At 42.7% G+C, this 17371-nt stretch overlaps 1 long non-coding RNA gene across 2 annotated transcripts in view; it reads right to left on the reverse strand.

Moving 5' to 3' along the window:
• Window positions 1-17371, reverse strand: part of LOC148898209 (uncharacterized) — an 80122-nt gene that overhangs the window by 54754 nt on the left and 7997 nt on the right. The window lies entirely within an intron of this gene.

Genomic DNA, 17371 nt, shown 5'->3' on the forward strand with positions numbered 1-17371 from the left:
TATTTCCCGGGGGCTTTCGGCAGTTCTCCTCCTTTTGCTACCCTGTAAGTCTGATAAAGCAGTCAGATTTATGTTTAGCCTTACAGCAATGAATGGTGTGCTCGTTAAAATGTTATCCCAGTGGTGGTAGCTGGAGGAAGTTCAGACACGAAATCAGGACTCAATTATAGAAAGCAGTGATGTCACAAAATTCCGCATTCCACAATTGTATATTTATTTTATGGCAACAGTAGAGGTACTTTTCACAATTGTTACATAATCCACCGTGTCACCTACATCAATGTTGATGGACACTGCGACTTTTTTGTGTTTGCTTTTTTTTCGGTGGGTGGTAGATTAGGAGGCAATAACTTTTATTTAAGACAGCCGGTGAGAATGGATAAAGGAATTCCCATCATGGACAGGTTCTTTTTACACACTTTACTTTTTTCAGAGTTTGGGTGATGGGAGAGGTGAATGGGGTCCCAAGGGCATTAAGTTAGCCAGGGAGGCGAAGACAAAAAGAAAATACTGTACATTTTATTTAACATTTATCTAATCAAGCCCATTGGCTTTACAGTACAAAGGTGTGGTGTTTGATTCTGGCTGCAGCCTTCCCATGCGGAATTTTCTTCGGATACTCCAGTTTCCTCCCGCTTTGCGGAACACTCGAAATTGTCCCTGGGTGTGAGTGTGACTGCGGATGGTTGTTCGTCGATGTGTAATCTCCGAGAGGCTTACACCCTGTTTAGGGTATTGTCACCAACAGCTCATATATCACTCATATATATTTCTATCTGGTGCAGGTGGAAGTTGTTGGGAGTAAAAATTTGCTGAAGACAATAAGGCAACTGCTCTGAATCAAAATATGCATGTGCACAAAATAGCAACATGTTTTGTGTGAGCGAAGGAATTGTCTAGCCTTGTTCCCATGTGTGCTGGACAGACTCACATCAGTCTGTGATTGACATAGATAAGTACTTAAAGGACTCCGTACCAGTTTTTAGGTAAGAAGTAATTTAACGGAAGAGATTACCATCTTTTCCCGTGTATAAGGCACACCGGCCTATAAGGCACGCCCAATGAATGACATGTTTGAACAAGTTTTCCATGTATAAGGCACACTACATTACAAGGCGCTACAGTACAGGCAGGGGTAATGTTTTATACTTCCCAGCATGGATCGAGCTCTATTTTTCTACAGGAGAAAATGTTGTGGCTCAATATGACTTCACATGTAAAGCGCACCGGCGTATAAGGCGCGCACCGGCATATAAGGCGCAGGGTCATATTTTGAAGAAAATGAAGGATATTTGGTGCGCCCTATACCAGTGTCTGAAAATCATGACAAGAAGTTAGTGGACACCCGGGCAGACAACTCTGAAAAGTTGCCGGCTCTGCCATAAAGTTGCTTGCCTGATTTTTCACAACTCAAAACACATAAAGACGTCTAATCGCCCAAGAAAATTTAAGGATTTTTTTTAATTAAGGAAGTACCAATCACAAATGTGCCCTTACATTATTTATGGTAAATACACCATGTGTGTGTGTGTGACACGCAGATTGCCGCCCCATCGAGGACCTGATCACAGCGATGATGCATTCAGGGACAGACAAAGATAAGAAAATTGCTCAGATGAAAGAAGGTGAAAGCTGCGTCACGTGCTGAGTCGCACATTAGAGCAACCACGCGTGCGTTAGTACGTATGTACGTATGTACGTATTTACGTATGTATGTATATATGTATGTATGTATTTATTTATTTATTTATTTATTTATTTATTTATTTATTTATTTATTCTATTTATTCTATGGCAAACATCCATCAGTGTGAAAATGTAAATGCAACCGGCATGGTTTGACACTTGAGTTTAACTCAAGTAAGCAGGAATAGTTCACTTCCAGAGCAATTGATCTCTTTTCTAATTATTTGGAGCACTATTTCATGTCCCTCCGGTCGCCTGCACATTTTTGACCTTGTTTTGACAACAGAACATATTTGGTATGTTATGTTCTGTACTTTTACTCATAAACCACATGTTGGAGAGCAAGAACAAAGGTCTGTGATTTATGATCAATGTCTGCCCGAATGTGAAATCTCTATTGCTTACTTCTGTGCAGAGACTGACAAAGGCAGCATAAACTTTGTGGCTGGCCATAAGAGGCAGAACTGACATAAAGAAAATCTATGAAAAATGTCTGCATCTACAAGCCTCATGTGCAGCTGGACTTTACAACCGCTTCTTCCATAGAAGTCTTGTATAATCTTATGTAAATATCTCACCCTTTTAACAGATCGAGACAACTCATTCTCTTGGTTTTGTTTTACTTTTAGATTGATTGCCGCCGCATTGAGGACCTGATCACAGCGATGACGCATTCAGGGACAGACAAAGATAAGAAAATTGCTCAGATGAAAGAAGGTGAAAGATGCGTCACCAGCTGAGTCGCACATTAGAGCAGCCATTGTCTTGGGAAACGCCCATGGTTTTGATGGTGTGAGTCTTTTCCATCCAAAAAGTTTTTGCCTGTTTACAGCACCAATCGCATTCCTGCACTCTTGGTGACCAGCACATTTATTGGGTCCTTCAAGGGGCCAAGACGTTGTCTGGCTGTCGGGATATGTTGTGACGAGAACGGCAGCAGAGCGGTTCCTGTTATACTCTTACTTTTAAACGGTCACCGTGTTCCCTCTTGGCCGACTCTCAATCGTGTGGTCACGCTGTGAGGAATGATGAAGCCTACAGTAATTGCTTTAATTCAGCTTCTGTGGTCACGATAAATCAATATGAACTCACCAAGTGAGAAGGTCACATCGCCCGTTAAGAGTGCACATGTAAATAATAAAAAACAAAACGCCACCATTCAAGAGGTAGGAGATGAGGTCGTTGTTGGCTATGTAAGCAGCCAAGAAGAAGTGACGGTTCTGCTAAAAAAAAAAAAAATCACCACAGACGGTAAACGTTTGGCTCCTGAGAAGGAAAACACAGTTCTCCTGGATTCTCACAAGGAATGACAAAAGCGAACCGGGAGAAAACTCCAAGAATATGAATATAGAGCATTTTAGTGGATGGATTTCCCTAACCCTTCACCTCATCACCCTTTGCAGACCTCTGAAGTTGGAACCCATCTCTGGCATGTGGAGGCAGCACATGGCGGGGCCAAGAGGATTGAGAGCGCAGGGTACCTTCCCTGTTCAGCTATTATTCTTTGTTAAAGACTTTTTAGCACTGCTCAGCCTCTCTCTGGTGGTTCTAATTAAGAAAGGAATCAACTTGGTTTTGCTAGGAACCCTAATCACAACCACACGCCTCAGAGCTTTTAATTGATGCAAGATGGACCTCCGTGTTGTACAGAACTCGCTTAATGTGACAACTTCTCCCATCATTACAATAGTGTTTCCCAATGGGCTCGCGAGAAAAACATCCCCTCATTGAGGGAAATTAAGGGGGTTGCTGTTATCCCTCTGATTTCAGAGCACTGTTGTTGAAACTCCCTCAGACTGCTATTTACTATCACATCGCTCGCTGCTACAGAATCGCTATTTGGCCCTACTTTATCCTTATTGGGAAACGTTCTGAAAATGAGTGAGGTACACTTGCAGGAAGGCAGTGCATTTGTGTGCCCTAGTTTGTTTTGGAAGTGGCTGGACATTGTGTGACCGTGTGTCCACCACTCGCAGCTGACTGGGCCGGCGAGCCTGCTTATAAATGAAAGAAAACAAGAGTCGAATGAAAAGACTTGCTCAGAGCAGATATTTTTTAGCGACAAAGTAGCAGTTCCAATTGTTGCTGTAAGTTTGCTGTAACAACAATGTTTCATTTATGTATTTTTTTGTTTTAAATATAACAGGGCCACTGCTGATTCATTTATCATTTATTTTTTTACATTCACCTACCTCTCCCATGTTGACATTCAACTGAACCACCGAAAATTGCACAGGGAGAGATAATCTACAATCTTCCTTGTTTTTCCCTATCCCTTTCTCTGAATCCCTGGAGAGTGTTTGAATTTATTTGAAAACCAATATTAATAACTTGGAAATTAGGCTGCTCCCGCTCCTGCTGCAAACCTCTCTCTCTTTCCCTCTTCTTTCTTTCTCATTCACTCTCTCATTCTCATTTCCGCTTGGAAGGTCCCATGAGGTTGGCCCTGATGTGTTGTTTTTTTTAAAATAAGAGTGAGATCTGCAAGTTATTACCCTGCCTAAGAGCAATCAACACGTTTTAATTGTTGCTTAACATGCTGTTCAACTTTCAGTATTGTGGCAAGTTTATCAAACTGAAGCACTGTGCACTGTTGTACGGATAAGGCAGCAGATGGCAATAAATATTGTGCAGTGTCGCAGCAGCTGCCACACTCACACACTTACACACACACTCACACACACACGTATTTACGTATGTATGTATATATGTATGTATGTATTTATTTATTTATTTATTTATTTATTTATTTATTTATTTATTTATTCTATTTATTCTATGGCAAACATCCATCAGTGTGAAAATGTAAATGCAACCGGCATGGTTTGACACTTGAGTTTAACTCAAGTAAGCAGGAATAGTTCACTTCCAGAGCAATTGATCTCTTTTCTAATTATTTGGAGCACTATTTCATGTCCCTCCGGTCGCCTGCACATTTTTGACCTTGTTTTGACAACAGAACATATTTGGTATGTTATGTTCTGTACTTTTACTCATAAACCACATGTTGGAGAGCAAGAACAAAGGTCTGTGATTTATGATCAATGTCTGCCCGAATGTGAAATCTCTATTGCTTACTTCTGTGCAGAGACTGACAAAGGCAGCATAAACTTTGTGGCTGGCCATAAGAGGCAGAACTGACATAAAGAAAATCTATGAAAAATGTCTGCATCTACAAGCCTCATGTGCAGCTGGACTTTACAACCGCTTCTTCCATAGAAGTCTTGTATAATCTTATGTAAATATCTCACCCTTTTAACAGATCGAGACAACTCATTCTCTTGGTTTTGTTTTACTTTTAGATTGATTGCCGCCGCATTGAGGACCTGATCACAGCGATGACGCATTCAGGGACAGACAAAGATAAGAAAATTGCTCAGATGAAAGAAGGTGAAAGATGCGTCACCAGCTGAGTCGCACATTAGAGCAGCCATTGTCTTGGGAAACGCCCATGGTTTTGATGGTGTGAGTCTTTTCCATCCAAAAAGTTTTTGCCTGTTTACAGCACCAATCGCATTCCTGCACTCTTGGTGACCAGCACATTTATTGGGTCCTTCAAGGGGCCAAGACGTTGTCTGGCTGTCGGGATATGTTGTGACGAGAACGGCAGCAGAGCGGTTCCTGTTATACTCTTACTTTTAAACGGTCACCGTGTTCCCTCTTGGCCGACTCTCAATCGTGTGGTCACGCTGTGAGGAATGATGAAGCCTACAGTAATTGCTTTAATTCAGCTTCTGTGGTCACGATAAATCAATATGAACTCACCAAGTGAGAAGGTCACATCGCCCGTTAAGAGTGCACATGTAAATAATAAAAAACAAAACGCCACCATTCAAGAGGTAGGAGATGAGGTCGTTGTTGGCTATGTAAGCAGCCAAGAAGAAGTGACGGTTCTGCTAAAAAAAAAAAAAATCACCACAGACGGTAAACGTTTGGCTCCTGAGAAGGAAAACACAGTTCTCCTGGATTCTCACAAGGAATGACAAAAGCGAACCGGGAGAAAACTCCAAGAATATGAATATAGAGCATTTTAGTGGATGGATTTCCCTAACCCTTCACCTCATCACCCTTTGCAGACCTCTGAAGTTGGAACCCATCTCTGGCATGTGGAGGCAGCACATGGCGGGGCCAAGAGGATTGAGAGCGCAGGGTACCTTCCCTGTTCAGCTATTATTCTTTGTTAAAGACTTTTTAGCACTGCTCAGCCTCTCTCTGGTGGTTCTAATTAAGAAAGGAATCAACTTGGTTTTGCTAGGAACCCTAATCACAACCACACGCCTCAGAGCTTTTAATTGATGCAAGATGGACCTCCGTGTTGTACAGAACTCGCTTAATGTGACAACTTCTCCCATCATTACAATAGTGTTTCCCAATGGGCTCGCGAGAAAAACATCCCCTCATTGAGGGAAATTAAGGGGGTTGCTGTTATCCCTCTGATTTCAGAGCACTGTTGTTGAAACTCCCTCAGACTGCTATTTACTATCACATCGCTCGCTGCTACAGAATCGCTATTTGGCCCTACTTTATCCTTATTGGGAAACGTTCTGAAAATGAGTGAGGTACACTTGCAGGAAGGCAGTGCATTTGTGTGCCCTAGTTTGTTTTGGAAGTGGCTGGACATTGTGTGACCGTGTGTCCACCACTCGCAGCTGACTGGGCCGGCGAGCCTGCTTATAAATGAAAGAAAACAAGAGTCGAATGAAAAGACTTGCTCAGAGCAGATATTTTTTAGCGACAAAGTAGCAGTTCCAATTGTTGCTGTAAGTTTGCTGTAACAACAATGTTTCATTTATGTATTTTTTTTGTTTTAAATATAACAGGGCCACTGCTGATTCATTTATCATTTATTTTTTTACATTCACCTACCTCTCCCATGTTGACATTCAACTGAACCACCGAAAATTGCACAGGGAGAGATAATCTACAATCTTCCTTGTTTTTCCCTATCCCTTTCTCTGAATCCCTGGAGAGTGTTTGAATTTATTTGAAAACCAATATTAATAACTTGGAAATTAGGCTGCTCCCGCTCCTGCTGCAAACCTCTCTCTCTTTCCCTCTTCTTTCTTTCTCATTCACTCTCTCATTCTCATTTCCGCTTGGAAGGTCCCATGAGGTTGGCCCTGATGTGTTGTTTTTTTTAAAATAAGAGTGAGATCTGCAAGTTATTACCCTGCCTAAGAGCAATCAACACGTTTTAATTGTTGCTTAACATGCTGTTCAACTTTCAGTATTGTGGCAAGTTTATCAAACTGAAGCACTGTGCACTGTTGTACGGATAAGGCAGCAGATGGCAATAAATATTGTGCAGTGTCGCAGCAGCTGCCACACTCACACACTTACACACACACTCACACACACACACACACACACACACATACACACACACACACACACACACACACACACACACACACACACACACACACACACACACACACACACACACACGCACACACACACACGCACACACACACACACACACACACACACGCACGCACACACACATACACAAATACATGCGCGCACACAGACACACACAAGCGCACACACACACACACACACACACACACACACACCGGTGTTTGATTTTCACATGTAGTAGTATTTTTCATAGACTGCATCAGTATCATTGTATAACTTTGAAGCATATTCATTACCTGTTCAAATAACAAACACAGCTTGTTATGTGTTAGCCAGAGAGCAAAAACTTACTCCAGCACTGCCATAACCCCTGTGAGGAACAACAATTCAGATGATGGATGGGTGGATGGATGGATGGATACATGGGGCCTGTGTTTATCCTGTCTCTTTTTAACTCTTCAAACCCAGAGTATACTTTTTTTCACCTCATATTACGTTGTCTCACCAACCATACTTACTTTTTGACTCTAACCACCCTTTACAACATAAACTAGGAGTTATCAGAACCCTCCAGCATAGGCCTAAACTAATACCAACTAGCACTGAAGGTAGAGAAAAGGAGTCAAAACATATCAGGAGAGCACTCACTAACTGTGGGTACCCTCAGTGGTCATTCAACAAATGTCAGAAAGAAAGAATAGCGAACGAAATCAACAATTCTCAAGATTCAAAAAGGAGAGGAGTAGCAGTACCGTACATTGCAGGAGTTTCTGAAAAATTACAAAGAGTCCTTTGGCAACATAAAATTCCTACTTATTTCAAACCGATAAACACGTTAAGGCAAAAATTAGTGCATCCAAAAGATAGGCGACCAAATGAAAAACAAAGTAATGTAGTTTATTCCATACATTGTAAGAATGAAAACTGTAAAGAGCAGTACATTGGGGAGACTCAAAAAATTCTCAAAAAAAGACTTTATCAACATCGCAGGGATAATACTAGTGGGCCTCAATCGGCAGTACATTTGACGACAATGAGGTTAAAATCTTAGCGAAAGAACATAGATGGTTTTGAAAGGGGGGTAAAAGAAGCGATTCTTATAAAACAACAAAATCCTTCATTAAACCGGTCTGGTGGGGTGAGGTTCAAGTTGGATCGTTCATACAATAGCCTGCTTAGGCAAAACAGGTTAGGCAACTTTCGCAATGCTGATGAGGGTCGTTATAATGATGAGGTGATACCGGGGGGAGTGGGGGTAATAGGCCAGTCGTTAGTCAGGAATGTAGGAACAATCAGTGGGGCCACAGGGAGGGGTCCCCTGCCCCCCCCCAACCTGAGAGTAGGGACCTATCATAGCTGTGTCCTGCGCCACCATGTCTGGACATTAGGGATATATAAATGGGGCCGATACGACCAGTCAGACTTTAGTTCGCTGACGAAGCCTCTTGGATAGGAGGCGAAACGTCCGAAACCTTCACTTTTGTACAGATGACGGCTGAAGAAACCTTCTCATCGATGGACCACTCCTGTACGACTGAGAGTTTACACAGACGTTGTCTCACCAAGGATTACAGAGAACCTCAAGCAAAGGACAAAAGTGAAAAGAATGATGTGACCACACTCATTTGACAAAATAAAATTGAGAAATACTAAAAACAATTTGTTTATTACTGCGTTATATGGTGTCTTGTGTCGTTGTGCGGAGGATAGCCACACAGTTATTGTTGGGCTTTTGTATGAATCAGAGAGGATTTTGTTCCTTTTTTTCTTTTGTTGCTGATGCATGTACAATAATTGCGTTGTGTTGAAGTAATTGAGGCCAAACAAATGGAGTGCACTCTAGAGTGTAACCACGAGAGGTGATCGATGAGAAGGTTTCTTCAGCCGTCATCTGTACAAAAGTGAAGGTTTCGGACGTTTCGCCTCCTATCCAAGAGGCTTCGTCAGCGAACTAAAGTCTGACTGGTCGTATCGGCCCCATTTATATATCCCTAATGTCCAGACATGGTGGCGCCTCACATCCTTCCCAGGGACAAAACCTAGACACTGGTTTAGATATGTGGACGATACTTTTGTCATAATTAAGAAACAAGAAATTCAATCCTTCACAGATCACCTCAACTCTGTAGACTTCAACATTAAATTTACTCGTGAGGACATTCAAGGGAACCAACTAGCCTTCTTGGATTGTAAAGTAATTATAAAAGAGGACAGAGCGCTAAAAACAGAAGTCTTCAGGAAGGCTACGCACACTGACCAATACTTACTTTTTGACTCTAACCACCCTTTACAACATAAACTAGGAGTTATCAGAACCCTCCAGCATAGGGCTAAACTAATACCAACTAGCACTGAAGGTAGAGAAAAGGAGTCAAAACATATCAGGAGAGCACTCACTAACTGTGGGTACCCTCAGTGGTCATTCAACAAATGTCAGAAAGAAAGAATAGCGAACGAAACCAATAATTCTCAAGATTCAAAAAGGAGAGGAGTAGCAGTACCGTACATTGCAGGAGTTTCTGAAAAATTACAAAGAGTCCTTTGGCAACATAAAATTCCTACTTATTTCAAACCGATAAACACGTTAAGGCAAAAATTAGTGCATCCAAAAGATAGGCTACCAAATGAAAAACAAAGTAATGTAGTTTATTCCATACATTGTCAGAATGAAAATTGTAAAGAGCAGTACATTGGGGAGACTCAACAAATTCTCAAAAAAAGACTTTATCAACATCGCAGGGATAATACTAGTGGGCCTCAATTGGCAGTACATTTGCACCTAAAAGCTAGCAACCACTCATTTGACGACAATGAGGTTAAAATCTTAGCGAAAGAACATAGATGGTTTGAAAGGGGCGTAAAAGAAGCGATTCTTATAAAACAACAAAATCCTTCGTTAAATCGGTCTGGTGGGGTGAGGTTCAATTTGGATCGTTCATACAATAGCCTGCTTAGGCAAAACAGGTTAGGCAACTTTCGCAATGCTGATGAGGGTCGTTATGCTGATGAGGTGATACCGGGGGCAGTGGGGGTAATAGGCCAATCGTTAGTCAGGAATGTAGGAACAATCAGTGGGGCCACAGGGAGGGGTCCCCCGCCCCTCCCAACCTGAGAGTAGGGACCTATCATAGCTGTGTCCGGCGCCACCATGTCTGGACATTAGGGATATATAAATGGGGCCGATACGACCAGTCAGACTTTAGTTCGCTGACGAAGCCTCTTGGATAGGAGGCGAAACGTCCGAAACCTTCACTTTTGTACAGATGACGGCTGAAGAAACCTTCTCATCGATGGACCACTCCTGTACGACTGAGAGCTTACACAGACGCACGAGAGGTGATGTTTTATCAATCTCAATTACTTTGTTTATAAAAGAAGAATATTATGATGTCTGTTACCCTAAAATTAGCTCCAACTTTTCATACAGCCATCTTTTTATTCAACTCTCTGGACAAAACTTCATGAGACCACGTGCAGTTGTGTTCAGAAGGCGCTGGTGGGCTTTTAGTCAAAATCTCATAGCAACATTAGTTTCATTTCTGACATCCTTGCACTGGCTTGCTTTTAGTTTGTGGGTTCAATCCAATATTTAAAAGTTACTTTTAAAAGTCAGACCCATTCATGTATATTGCATGAAGTAAAAACTCATTTGGGTGTACTTAATTTGAACACATATATCAGTTTCGCCTGATTAGAATGTGGTAAACTGACAGAAGTCAGTCATTACTTCGCTGACGTCTGATGTTGACCGTTTACGAAATTTGCCTTGCACAAAATCAAAAAACGAAAGTTAATGGAGTCGATTAGTCCCGAGACCATCACGTGATTGGAGGTATGGGGGCAATCATGTGATGTTCTCAGTGAAAAGTGCTACGTTCAAAAAAACTGAAATAAAAATACTTGACAGGGTTTAACTTATAGTCAGTGAGAGCGTCACATTCCGCCAATAGTTACGCTACAGCCACAAAATGTCATCTTTGTATACAAACCCAAAAGTGCTTGCATGGAAAGAGGAATTTGCAACTTTCAACGGGAGATGAACAGTCATCTTCCATGTTGGAATATGCACCTCGATTGAGAGGGTACTAGGAATTATGAATGAATTCCTGCTACAAGCAAGGTGCCTGCCATCATGTGCGCCCTGGAATCAAAGGGAAACGTCAGTCACAAATCATTATAGCCATGATCTCTGGCATGGGCTGTTTCCTCCAAGACATATATGGGTGGAGGTTTGAGCATGAGATGCACCTACTCATAGACTGACTGTCATTGCAGATCATACACTGCTAGCTCTCCTTGTCATCAAGTACACATTTTTATCTTCTCACTGTGCGTCTGTCCACGTCCGGAATCTGCTTTCCTTTGCTTAAATGCTTTCCTTATTTCCCCTCACAGCCCCGCCTGGTCCCAGCCTGTCTGATGGGCGCTGCAGTGCAGCTGTGTGTGCACTGATGGAGGCCTAGCAGAAAGGGGCCGGGAACTGGCTGATTATTAGTACGGCGGCGAGAGAGAACGCTGAGAGTGTCAAAAAGAGTTGGCCTTTGCTGCACTTAAAGCTTGTTTTTCCAACCACCCACTCTTGCTGACACCTCCACCCACCGTCCTATTCCATGCCTCCATTTTTTATGCTCCAGGGGTCAGCTGCTGTTTAAGACATGGAAAAAAAACAACAACCCAAAAAAAAATCTTGAAGCTCCATCAAAGTGTGAGGACGATGAAGGGCATGTGAGATGATTCTTGACAAAGAGGCGAGAGGAAGCTAAAATATTGCTTGCTCCCATTCCAAATGAATCATCTGGTCCAGCAAAGGATAGCAGGCTTGCGTGCGTGCGTGCGTATGATCCTCTGCTTTCACAACATCCTTCCAGTGGCCTGAAAGGGAGGGGAGGGCAATGACACAGAAGGTGATGAGAGGAGAGGAAGCATCGGTCATAACTAGCCAACATATGCCAGCGGCTGGCTCCGAAGCCGTACAATGGGACCTTTCAACGCCAGTGGAGAACAGAGCTGCGCCCATTGAGATAAGTGCATAACAGACAGGAGCAGTTTGATGTGCATCCAGAGTCCAGATTCATGCGCAGATTTTGATCAAAACAGGGAGCGGCGGAGAGGATTTGTTGATGGCCAGGCCTCCCAGTGAAGTGGATTGGCCCAACACAAATAAATCCCAATATAATCCGAGATGTGGTTGGACGCAGTGTGAAGGGACTTTTGATCTACCCCTGAAATAAAACATTTTTTTACATCTGCCTCAGCGAATGATCAAACTGCTTGATGTTGCCAAGAATATCATACTGACCATCGACAGGCAGCAGTTCAACATTTTCTTTTGTATTGCATCAATGAAAGGCACTTTGCAATGATTATTGCTGATGGTTGTGTGTTCAAGAGACCAAATGCAGAAAGAACCTTTGAATACAAGAGAAGTGAGTGAGATTTGCCTGAAGCCGTTGACTGAAGAGAGAGAAAAAGAAAGAGAGAGAGAGAGAGAGAGAGAGAGAGAGAGAGAGAGAGAGAGAGAGAGAGAGAGAGAGAGAGAGAGAGAGAGAGAGAGAGAGAGAGAGAGAAGGAGAGAAGAAGATAGAGAAGGATAACAGGTAGCAGAACTTTATTAGTGGCACAATCTTTTTTGTTACAAGCCGGCATTTGGTGGGCAATTAACTGTGTGCTGCTTCAATCATTATTTTATACTAATCACAAAAACTTTAGACTCTTTTCATTTTTCTTGTTTTTTTTTTAGATATGAAAATACATTTCTGGATGCCAGAAGTTTTTGTCTTATGGCTGGCTTTCGTCGGGAATCATTTGCCAACCATGTGACCATGAGTCGAGAATATTTCACTGGGTCACGTGCCACCATTCTGCCCTATTGTTTTTGTCATCTAAGTGTCCAAGACCTCAATCAAATGCATTTTTTCCCTTTTTTTAACAAAATGGAGTTTAAAAAAAGATACAGTTTAGATATCTATTTCCTAACATGGGGAGTAAAAGTAAAAAGTACAGGGGGGGAAATGAGTAGATATTTTTTTCCACAAAAAACTACAAAATCTACTTTCAATCACTGAGAGACCTCTGAGTTAACATGCATATCTGACATATCTGACATAAATAGCTGTCAATGGCACAAAGTGTAGGGCCAGAGTGCTTCGTTATTTCCCACCACTGCACTGCTGACCTAGTTCCTATACGTATAGGAATGCAAAGTTTTAAAGAGGATTTTGAGGATCTGACTTCTACTCTAGATAATATCTTAAAATAGCCACAGCGGTGGTGTGTAAATGACCGACCTCTAGTGACATGAGACACCCACTCCAAGATAGCGATTGCCTGGTTAGTGTGGCTTATTTCTGAAGCTAGAAAGAATCTTCCCAACTCTGGGCCATGAAAACAAACAGGGAGGTCCCTGCGCACAGTGCTTTGGACAAAGGTTAAAGCAATATCCCCCAGCACTATTCATTTCAGAGGATCCGTCTCACTCTCCACACTTTAATCTGCTCCCTCACTCTGCCCCGCTTCCTCTATTGCTCATCCCGACCTGCTGAGGACGTTTGAGGATGAACATGCATTTAAGTATGGTAAGTGCCAAATGGGTGCAAGCACGACGATCTCTACCCAGATTGAAGTGTGTGTGCATGTGTGTGGGTGTGTGTTTGTGCGTCCGCGTGTGCGTGTGCATGTGTGTGTGTGTGTGTGTGTGTGTGTGTGTGTGTGTGTGTGTGTGTGTGTGTGTGTGTGTGTGTGAGAGAGAGAGAGAGAGAGAGAGAAGCTCAGCGGAAGGAGGCCCAAAGAGGAAAAAGCCTATCCCTCAGGCTGTTTACCTCCACAAGAGCAGTTTATTTGACCCCTGATGATTTAGGTGCATAACCAAATAAAAACATGCACGCGAAGTTCAAGCAGCTAGTGACGCATAACGGGTGCATGAGGTGGGATAGCACCGTGTTCAGTGATAGCCCACAGCTGGACCTCCCCGCCCCGCCAGCTTGAACCGTTGAAACACAATGAGAAGTCCAACTTGGGAATGGACGACCTGAGGGTTTTTACATAATTTCTCAAAGCACTTACATAATGGCATATTCATTTTGGATTGAAGTGTGTTTTCCCGCATGGCCCCTCAACCTGCAGCCTATACGACACCCACACAGATGATCAGGCAGGTTGATAGACTGGAGACTTTTTCAGATCCTTTTAAATACCTGGATGTGCAGAAACAGATGTGCAGATTAATGTCAAATTTTATTGCCATAAATAGTTGCTGGAAGAAGAGTCTTTGGAAAATTTGCCACATTAACTATAGTGAGTCGTAATTTTGATTTGATAACTCTGTCATATTGAGTGAAGGTTCATGAATCAATTTCATAGGGAGAGCTGTAAATTTTCCCTTCCATGTGCACACCCTCATCTGGAAATTGCGATTCAAGTAGGTGACGAACTAGGTTCGCAAAAGAGGATGTTTTCAGGGTTACCCAAAGTCTGCCGCGGAAAATAAGTCAGTTCTTCTGGTGAACAATTCATATGCCTGTTTCAAACATAAAAGCAATATCGGCAGGCTTAACTTTGACGCACTGCAATAGGTGTTTTGAGATATGTTTGTGCGTCACTTCAGAACAAAAGCTGTGGAACCAATGTAATTTGACAAATCGATCTTGGTCAAAATTAGTATCGGTTTACTGACAAGGGACAATTGAATGGAATAAATCTGAGAAGCATATGGAAAAGTGACTCCCAATATCATATATGTCTCAATTACCCTAAAAACATGTTTCTGATTTTTGAATTAAAGGACGAAAATGCAAACGTTATTCTCGTCATTTACAAAATATTTATTGCCAAAAAATAAATACATAAATGTATAATTAAAAAAAACAAAAACATTTTCAGTCCTGCTTTGGAGCCGCTGCTTTCAGAGGGAAAAAAACTCACATGGTCTCTCACTTGTGCTTGAATAGATGCACGAAAGCGCCAGAGCTTCCACTCATAGTTTGTGCAACACCATGACACAGACATATAAATCTGCCTTTACACTCTCTCCCAGTAATGGTCCTCGGCTGTGGTAAGTAGCTTGAAATAGAAGAAGCAAACAGGGTAAAAAGAGATAAGAGAAGCAAGAGGCTGCATTCAGTCGCGGCAGATGCATTTAGCAGCACAAGGTGGCTTTGCTCCCTTCTGATAGTAACCAGCAGCAGTAACAAAGCGCCATCAAAAATGATCAGCCAACCATGGCAGGCTAAATTTGGGCATGCGTGCAGCAGACACTGACACAGTAAGAAGCATCTTCACAGAGACATCAGGTGGAGGAGATCACAATTGAGCATCGTTAATACGGTTCCTGCATGGGCCACAGAACAAAAAAAAGGGAAGGTGACATAAGTCTTTCCAGTTTCAAATGGAAGTTGAGAAGGGGAGAAGAGGTGCTAAAATATTTTTTTGAGCTCCAACTGTGTTCCATGACTGAAGCAATGACCTTCCAAGTCAGTCCTGTGTAAAATGCATCTGACATCACTCAGAGGCTTTTCCATTCCACACACTCACAACTGTTTTATTTGGACTATGTGTAGGCCTCACACTCTATTTTAACATGCACACACTCACTCTTTTGTACTGCTGTGCATGCAATCACGCGAGTGCGCGCACACGCACACACACACACACACGCACGCACGCGCACACACACACGCACACACACACACACACACACACACACACACACACACACACACACACACACACACACACACACACACACACACACACACACACATGGTCCCAGTAAGTGATTTCAGAACGGCGATATTCCTTCATTTGACCCAACCTGGCTAACGTTTGACTCATGTTGCCATTTAAAAAGTGACCTCATTTCAAGACGGAAGAAAACACTGATGGATGTATTGGAGCAGTGGCAGGGTACCCCTCCATCTCTGCCATGTATGATAATGATCTCATAACACGTAGTGACGTTACTTTCTGGAAATACAAGAGTCCATGTGATGTCAGCGCATGGTTCCTTGAAGCTAAAGGACAATCAGGCATACACACACACACACACACACACACACACACACACACACACACACACACACACACACACACACACACACACACACACACACACACACACACACACACACATACACACATGCACAAGCACACACATCTTACTTTTTTATGTACAGTACAGTACTGATGTCACATGGCTATTTTTCCTTCAACGAAATGATGAAGCAGGGAACATCTTTGTAATGGCTGTTATGGAATAAACCAAGAATAATCAAGCAGATTACTTGGCTCGGCAGGATCTCAGCTTTGCCAGCAGTGCGGCTTTGTGCTGGTAAATATTTGCTGTTAGCTGAGTTGCATGGCATCGGTACATCACAGGGACATTTTGTGTTTCCCAAACACTCGGTCAGTGACGTCAGGAGGCCCTAATGATCTTTAACAAGCCCACCCAGTCCAGCATCACCCCATAAACAACCCTTATGTACCCTTCGTCCCATGTCCAACTACTTTGCGGCCCTGGAAAATCCAACACCCACTTAACCCAGTTGTGCGGCCTGATGTTTTAAGGTAACAAAAACAGGCACAGGATCAGCGCAACCTTTTGTAAATCTCAGTTAAACCTTCCCGCCTTTATTGAGTTGTTGCAGGCGATGGGCTGCTTCGTGTTGGCCTACTGAAGAACATACCTCAGCTGTTTTGACGTGAGGAAAACCCAGTCTGATAATTAGAACATAAGGAAAGAAAAAAAACAGTGATGAATAGCTGGAAAACCCATAACATCACATAGCTAAACACCGGGAAGCAGAGAAAGCTCTGCCCCTTTTGAGAAAGAGTAGTGCTGAGGAGAAAACAACAAAGAGGCGGAGGATGGAAAAGTGACAGTAAAAAGTCATTGTTTGAGACTGATTGGCGACCGTTTCCAATTAGAGCGGCGGACGACAGGAAAAAACAGGCCGGGAAGAAAGGGGTCGCCGGGCCCCATTTCTATCCGGCAAGCCTCACACACAAAACACGTAGACACACACACAGACGCACGCACATACACACACACACACGCACACGCACACGCACACACACACACACACACACACACACACACACACACACACACACACACACACACACACACACACACACACACACACACACGCGTTTATATGCTTTCTGGGGACCACTTTTCGGATCATCACTTCTGGGGACCACCCTTTCTGAAACGTTTTTATGTTTTCTTTATGGGGACCAGGTTTTTTGTCCTCATACGTCAAATGGTCCCCAGGACGTGACTGTGTAAACAGGTTTTTGTCCCCATAACCACATATAAACGAGAGCA

The sequence above is a fragment of the Hippocampus bargibanti genome, linkage group LG05, assembly GCF_051943395.1.
Source record: "Hippocampus bargibanti isolate YZ-2025 linkage group LG05, ASM5194339v1, whole genome shotgun sequence".
Classification (NCBI taxonomy): domain Eukaryota; kingdom Metazoa; phylum Chordata; class Actinopteri; order Syngnathiformes; family Syngnathidae; genus Hippocampus; species Hippocampus bargibanti.